Source organism: Hermetia illucens, chromosome 1, assembly GCF_905115235.1.
Source record: "Hermetia illucens chromosome 1, iHerIll2.2.curated.20191125, whole genome shotgun sequence".
Classification (NCBI taxonomy): domain Eukaryota; kingdom Metazoa; phylum Arthropoda; class Insecta; order Diptera; family Stratiomyidae; genus Hermetia; species Hermetia illucens.
The window spans coordinates 169,347,412-169,356,308 of record NC_051849.1 but is presented as its reverse complement, the minus strand read 5'-3'; positions in this window follow the sequence as shown (position 1 = coordinate 169,356,308).

The following is an 8,897-nucleotide window of genomic DNA, read 5'->3' as shown; positions in this document are numbered from 1 at the left end:
TTTTCACTGAATAGCGAGATTTTATTATTCAAATTTGAAGCACTTTTTTTGCAGTAATTATTCAAATTTAATATGATTAGCACAAATATTCCTAGAAAATAGTTTTTTATCTTTGGTCATTTAACTAATGGTTAACGAGATTACACCTTTCGTGTATATTTTTGAATTTCAAAGTAGTCAGCCAGCAACACTGATTCGACAACTATCGATAGGTTGCTGCAGTTTTCACCATATTCTCCATGATTCGCGTATATCACCTGTTTCAAACTGCTTTGTCAACCAAAGTGTCTGCACCTAATGCGTGTTGAATAAATAAATAACTTCTTGTTCGGTCCTCAAACCTTATCCAATCAGTGCGATATGTACATGTCTCCAGTGCCTTCCGCTTACTCCAAATATCTGATTCCAAATAGAATCACGTAGAAAGTGTTTTGAAACGTATGTAGATTACCTTTCATCGAAATGTGTCATGAGATCAGTAAGTCGAATCCGAATATACATAGATGGTGTTTGCTAAAAAATTTTAAGGGTTGACATTCTTTATGATGCAATACATACAGATGTTGATGTAGTTTGACATAGCTTCCTTACAACTTATTAAACCAAAAAGTCTTCGTAATTTACAAGCACTTGACACTAACACATTATTTTATATATGTACATCTGGCAGAGTAACAGAAGCAGAGCCAATAGGAACCATATTATTAGTCTATTTGCCATCTTTGATCGGCTTCATTCTCGTATTTGCCAGAAGGATTTATATGAATGGACAATTTCATCTTAAAATCTAAAATCTCAAATTTGTAGGTTTTGAGGTTCCATTCTTAACTCCGTACGCGTAGTTGTTCAAACCAAATTTTGGGGCTAAGAATTTCCCGTTATACCAAGTGCTACCTCTAGAAACTACAGTGATTTCGAAAATTCTTTTGGATGTCAAGTTATCTGGGATGAAATATCCCAACTAAATACTCGCCCTACATGCGTATGCTATTTGCCTGATGAGTTCCTCAGGTGGACTTCCTCCGCTTCTTCCTGCTCCTTTTGGTCTGTTTTATCCGGCAAATACCATCAGTAATTACTTGCTTTTAAGTTTAATATCGTACTTCCAGTTAACATTACTTCCTGGATGATCAGCTTTCGAATTTAACCATTCTCACTTTCCCAGATTCCTTGCTATTATAATAGAATCAGTATCAGGATCATCATCATCTATCAGTACAATAAATCCCTCAGGTTTATTATTTTACTTAAATATATTTAAAGGTCGCAATCTACGATCAGTTTGGCCTGTCAGTTACGTTTGAACAGACCGCGCCTGAAAACGGGACAAATTGTACCAACAGCTTGGGGGGTTGGGTAGGGCTGACAAACCTACACGGAAAACAGCTTGTTACGAAGCCACAATAGAAGCCTCGGACTGGACGGCAAACACAACGACGAACCCGGGAACGACAAAGAAATTACGATTTCCGCATTTTCTCAGGCCTTATATAACAGCGTTACAGGAGATGCGTTGGACAGGGACCGGTTTCCTGGAGAAGAGCCACTACACCATAGATTATAGTGGCCATCCAGTAAACCATGAGCTCCGAGTATGTTTCTTAGTCAGCCAAAAAATTAAACCTGTTGTTATCGGCTTTGAAAACATAAGCAAACGGCTATGCACTCTGCGCTTGCGAGGCAAATTTAAAAATATAAGCCTCATTAAGGTTCACGCCCCTACAGAGGAGACTACAGAGTCAAAGAAGGATACCTTTTACGGGGCAGTAGAATGAACCTTCAAAGGCGGTCCCAGATATGATATAAAAATCATACTTAAGGATTTTAACAGCCCAGTAAGGAAGGAGCCCGTATTCAGGCGATACGTTGGCTCCCATAGCTTACACTAAAATACAAATGATAACGGACTGCCGATCATTCAATTAGCTGTGTCACACGGTTGTTTGGAAGTACCTGATTTGCATGGAAAGCGGTCCACAAACATACGTGGGCCCCACCAGACGGGACTACTTTCAACCAAATTGACCACGTGTTGATAGAACGCCACCACCTCTCAGTCTTGATAAATGCCAGAATATATAGGGGGGCCAATATAGACTCGGATCACTATCTCGTTGGCATGGTGCTCCGAGGTCGAATAACAATACCATCTAGAATCCTCTCTGACAATCAGGTGAGAGTTACCACTGAAGCATCCACAACACAGCCCTCCGCAACACCTATAAGAGGGAAATGGATGCCGCAATAACCGCAGTCAACAGAGGACCTGGAGATGAAGCATCAACAAATGATCTTCACAACCACCTGAAGAACATTATCATGGATACGGCCACAAACATACTTGCCCCAGCCGCAAAAGGAGTCGGAACGGCTGGTTTGGCGATGAATGTAAGCTAGCAACGGAACGGAAGAATGCCGCATACCGAGTAATGTTGCATTCTCAAAGAACGCGGGCACGCGCAGAGACTTATCACGAACTCCGTCGAGCGGAGAAGCGACTTCACAGACGGAAAAAGGAAGCCTGGGAGAACCAACAGGTCCGTGAACTCGAAAAGTACAGGAAGGAACCGCACCAGATGCGGAAGTTTTATCAACAAGTCAGCAGGATGAAGCCTAGTACACCTCGATGTTCAACCTGCCGAGACAAAGAGGGAAATCTGATTTCCGACAGAATGGACATATTGGAGCACTGGGTTCAGTACTTTGATGAACTACTGAACCACCAGAATACCGGCGAATTGGAGGTCCCGCCAACTGAAGACGACGGACAAATACTGCCACCAGGAAGCATAGAAGAAATAGTCCGTGCAATTCATCGGCTTAAAAATCTTAAGTCACCAGGAGCCGTTGAAATTACAATTGGTTAAATATGGAGGCGACCAATTACACCAAGTGCTTCATCAACTTGTGCTCAAGTTGTGGGACAGCGAATCAATGCCTGACGATTGGCAACGAGGCATTATCTGTCTCATACATAAAAAGGGAGATATCACACAGTGCAGCAAATATAGGGGTATTACGTTGCTGAGTACCATCTATAAGATATTCTCCACTATCTTGCTAGGCCGGATAGCCCCATACGCCCAGAACATCATTGGCCTATACCAAAAAACCTTCACTCCAGGCAAATCAGCAACAGATCAGATTTTCTCTCTGCGGCAAGTGATGGAAAAACTGTTGGAATATGGACATCAGTTGCACGATCTTCTCATCAACGCCTATGGTAGAATAGCCAGGGTAGAACTGCACACGTCCATGAGAGAATTCGGTATCCCAACAAAATTGATACGACTGGCTAGGCTGACCATGACCAATGTGCGAGGCCAGATAAAAGCAACAGGATCGCTCTCCAGACCATTCGACATCAACAACGGTCTACGACAAGGGGATGCCCTATCATACGTCCTCTTTAACCTGGCCCTCAAGAAAGTGATTTGTGATGCTGAGGTAAATGCAAGAGGTGCGAACCTCTTTAAGTCCATCCAGATCGAACAGGCGGCGCGAGATCTTGGGCTGCATATCAATGAAGCAAGACAAACTATATGGTGGCAACGTCAACACCAAAAACCGACCAACCAACAACATCAAACCGCATTGGTCAAACGAGAAGAATAAAGATAGGAGACTACAACTTTGAGACCGTCGATAATTTCTCCTATCTAGGTTCGAAAATCACAACCGATAACAGCTACGATGATGAGATCCGCACACGGTTGTTGGCAACTAACAGAGCCTATTTCAGCTTATAAAAACTGTTTCGCTCGAAACGTCTCACCATAGAGTCAAAGCTCTCACTGTACAAGACAACGATCTTGTCAGTACTCATGTATTTCTCGGAAAAATTGCGAACCCTTGGCCGCGTTCGAGAAAAGAATTCTCCGAAGAATTTTTGGCCCCCTACGAGTCCGTACCCTATATAACGACGAGATATATGAGCGATACCATGACCGTCAGGTTGTGGGTAAAATCCGGCCCAATAGGTTACGGTGGGCGGGTCACTTAATCCGTATGGATGAGGATGATCCAGCCCGGAAAGACTATAAGGCAATATCTATGGTAGGAAAAGAAGACGAGGCAGACCCTGCCTGAGACGGAGCAAAGGCGTAGGTCAGGAGGCCAGATAGCTTTTAGGGATATCGAATTGGTGGAGCTCGGCGCAAAACCGGGATGTCTGGAGCTCGTTATTAAGGTGGGCCTAGACCGGATACCGGTTGTTGCGCCGTTGATGATGATGATGATAAGTTTCTCCCAGTGTAATAAAAGTTGGTAGTAGTATAAAATATAATATCAAGCATATGACCCTCAAGTTTGATCAAAATCATGCTAATAGTAACAAAGTTTCAGTACCTCAACGTTGCCTTTATCGTGTAAATTTACTGCAACTATTTATGAATATCACACTAAAGTGAAAGTGAAAGTAAAGGACTACGTACAAAGGGATAGTTCTACAATCAAATATACTCACAGAAGAAGCAAACAAAACCTTTCATACCTGAAGCGCCCAGCTACCGGTTTCCCGACTTATTGTTATTGTTTATTATTTTGTGACACTTTCACATGAATTATTGTTTTTTCATTTTGATTTTTATTTTATTATCCTGCTATAAAGAATTTCAACTAAATTTCTTTTCATTTGTTGACTCCCTTTTTCCTCCTCCTCTTAGATCACGCGATACTCTCTTTAAAGGGGACCATCCAATATGATGGTCTGAGGATGCCAAGGCAGCGTGAGAACCTCGAAGGACGCGCCTTACAATACATCTGAGGCAAGTAAAGCATCGATTAAGGATGCGATCCGTCGTGGATCTTCACTTTCGATTACGGCAATCGGGTCCTGTGTCTTACTGCTTCACGTACGGTCGAGCCGTTATTTTTGTTTTCATTCAAGCTCAAAGGCATGTTGATTTAACGATAGGCTCGTACGAATCTTCATCTTTGCTAATTTTTTTCAGGATCCGGTGTGAAAATCGGCAAAAACCCGTTCTTAAATTCGTACTAGAATCACAGAACATCACTAATATCAGCTATATTATAGTACTAAGAAGTTTGGTTTAAGTTTTACTACTGCTAATAAAGTCCCAGTAGGTTAAAGTGGACTATTTTGGGTGAATTAACTGTAACACAAGATATCCCATACCAATATCACACTAAAGGCTGCGGAATATACTAAATGCATATATATTACGATCTAAGTATAAATAGAATTGCTGCGCAATGAAATATATTTCCGTAAAAAATTTACAAAGCGCTGGCTGTTTATATGTATTTTAAGTGAACTTGTTCTAGCTGGATAATATTCAATTATTACTGTGATGACAGATATTAAGAGAGGTAGATCGTATCGATACAGTACTCTACAAAATAAATCAGTCGGTGACCTTGAAAACTAGAGAAACAAGCCAGCAGGATGAAGCCTTATACACCTCGATGCTCATCCTGCCGAGACAAAGAGGAAAATCGGATTTCCAACAGAATGAGCATATTGGTGCGATGGGTTGAATACTTTGATGAACTGCTCAGTCAAAATATCGGCGAGTTCGACGTCCTTCCAACTGAAGACGATATACAAATGCTGCCACCACCAAGCATAGAAGAAACAACCCGTGCAATGCACCGGTTTAAAAGCCATAAGTCACCAGAAGCCGAATTGGTTAAATATGGAGGCGACCAAATACACCATCCGGTTTATCAACTGATACTCAAGGTGGGGGGAGAGAGAATCAATGACTGACGACTGATAACGTAACCTATACCAAAGAGACTTCACTCCGCGCGACTCAGCAACAGGTTAGATCTTCTCTGCGCGGCAAGCGATGGGGAAACTATTGGAATATGCCAAATAAAGTATAGTTTGAATTATTTCACTATGCTAAATCCTATCTGATGCCAATCCAATGTTGTTAGAAACAACATGGTCGGATCGAGTAACAAGCCTCGGAAAAATGCTAGGGCATCCACGCCAGTCGACGCGGCAGGACGGGTCCCGCTCTTTGAAATTCATTCCCGACATTTGGAGCAGTTCCAAGGTAGTCCAGCAGAATTTTCAAATTACCGTCCGATCCGATTACTTTCCCATACCATGAAGACTTTTGAAAGCATTCTTGACAACCGTATTTGCGAAATCGTTGAAATAACGGTGAATCAAGCCGAATTTGTCAAAAACTGCGGAACTACTGACGCAACACACGCTGTGCGATTACTTTCTTTACGTTGCATTTCTGGATCTAGAGAAAACATTTGACCGCGTGGCACATGAACTCATCTGGTACGCTCTACGACAACTTGTCCAGAAATGGAATGACCGAATCATGCAACACAGCCTCAGATTGAATCTAAATAAAACTGAATTTTTGACGACCGATCCACATGAAACAGGCACAATCACTGTCAGCGGCAGTGATCTGCCCAGAACTGAGGGATTTAAATATTTCGGGTCAACGCTATCAGCCAATAGAGAACTGCATTATGAAATTACTTTACGCATTAACGCAGTCTGGATGAAGTGGCGTTCCACAACTGATGTTCTCTGGATCGACGTATCAACGAACGTCCCAAATCTAAAATTTACCGCAATATCGTCTGCCCTGTCGCTCTCTATGGTTTTGAGTATTGGCCGACTATAAAAGAAAATGAACAGCGTTTTGCGATAATGGAGACGAAGATGTTGGGTTGGACTAGTAACATGACACGTTTTCATCACATCCGAAATGAGAATATCCGCGACCGATATGGGGTTGCATCTATCATGGAAAAACTGCGAGAGAGGCGCTTTCGATGGTATGGTTACGTAATTCGCGCTATTTCAGCTTATAAAACTGTTTCGCTCAAAACGTCTCACTATAGGAGCAAAGCCCTCTCATGTATTTCTCATAGACTTGGGTTCTTAACAAGAAAAATTGCGAACTGTTGGCCGCGTTCGAGAGAAGAATCCTACGAAGAATTTTCGACCCCTACATGAGGATGAACGATTGCGTACCCTAAATAGCGACAAAATCTATGAGCGATACCATGACTATCAGGTTGTGGATACAATCCGGCTTACTAGGTTACGGTGGGCGGATCACTTAATCCGTATGGATGAGGATGATCCAGCCCGGAAAACTATAAGAGCAATATCTATGGTAGGAAAAGAAGACGAGGCATATCCTGCCTGAGATGGAGCGATGGCGTAGGTTAGGACGCCAGACAGCATTTAGGGATATCGAATTGATGTACCTCTGCACAAAACTGTGGTATCTGGAGTTCCTTATTAAAATAGGGCTAACCCAGATATCGGTTGCTGCGCCGTTGATGATGATGAATGAAGGAAGGAGGATTTTTTCGGTATTTCAATTTTTGCATCTACAGCGTGATTTGAAAAAAAACCAAAATTTTCGATAAAAATCGACCAAAAGTTATTTATAAAAAGATACGAGACGAGAATTTGTGAGTTCAAGCCTCAGTTCAAACATCAGTGACTAGTATGCTACGAATGAGCCGCAGCTAAAAAGTTCACGTAGTTTTTTGTGTAAAGGGACGGCTGATAAATGACGGTAACTTTTTGTTCATGATAGTAACTTGGTTTAGGACATTTCGACTTAGAATGCCGAAAGAATTGGTAAATTTGCCTCAGCTTAAATAGTGCTTTTCCTCAACCTACAAGGACCACGCAATTTTTAACAATAGTTCTCCATTTGGTTCGTATTTCGACTTACAACACTATTTCTCGGAACCGATGCAAGTATTCCTGTACCATTTTCTAGTCCTTTTTCAGCTCCGAACTTCTGATTACAAAATTTGCCCTTTTTCTCGTTTTTCCTGCTCTATGCTAGATCTGAAATATTGATGTTAATATTCTCTAACTTTTCATAAAATTATTTTAACTTTTCGTCTCTTTAGCTGCCCATAATTTGGCTGATCTTTTTCCCTCTAAATTGGTCTTGACGAATTATGCTCGATTTCGTCGAATCCGGCATATTAATGGAAATGCTGACCTAGAAAATATTTTCAAGGTAAAAAACCTATATTAAAAGGAAAATGCTATACAAGGGTTTCCTCTTAAGGATTTGAGAAAATTCTTTTCTCTATTGTTTTGTTAGTGTGCTAATTTAGCTTACAGCTTAATATTTTCATTCCTTTTAAAATTATTTTTTTTCTGCTCTGGCATCCTAGATTATCTAATCATTTAAGGGGGTCATCCCGTGCGAAGGCCGTTATTTTTGCTCTTTTTGAAAAATTATTTTGGAGGACTGGATAAAGATAGAAACGTGATTTTTCACCATGTATTTATTGATATCTCTACTATATGTGATAAATTTTTCAGCTTGATATCGTAGCTAGTTTTCGGAATTCGTGTCAATTTATGCACCCATCTTCAAAAGAGGTGTTTTTCTGCTGCCACGCTGGAGGGCGCTGTGTTCATCTGAGAAAAAAAAACTAAATGGCATTTTAATGTGGACAATATTCCACGGTCCGCAAACTAGGATAATTGGAAAATATTGAAAGGTACATTTTTGGTGGGCTTTTAAAGTTAATTTTTTGGATTTTGGTGTTTTTTACGGCTTTCTTTATGAATAAAAAAACGACCGTCCGATTGCAATTATCCTAGTTTGCGGATCGTAGAAATATGTATTAAAGAAGTCGTGAAAATTTCAAAAAATTGGTTGGATAGATTTTAAGTTATGGTGGCAGCCAATTTTCAAGATGCAGTTTCGAGAAAAACGCATTTGAAAATTTAAATGTGATTATGAACAGTAAAATTATAACTCACCATTAATCTGCTATACCTGGTCCATAGAGAGTACCCTCCGTTTCTTCTAAAAAGTCTTGTAAGGCCAATTGTTGCTCTCTGGTTTCAATTCTGGCTCTTTTACCGAGGTCAGTCGATCATCGTTCGGGCCGTCATATTCGCACTTCAT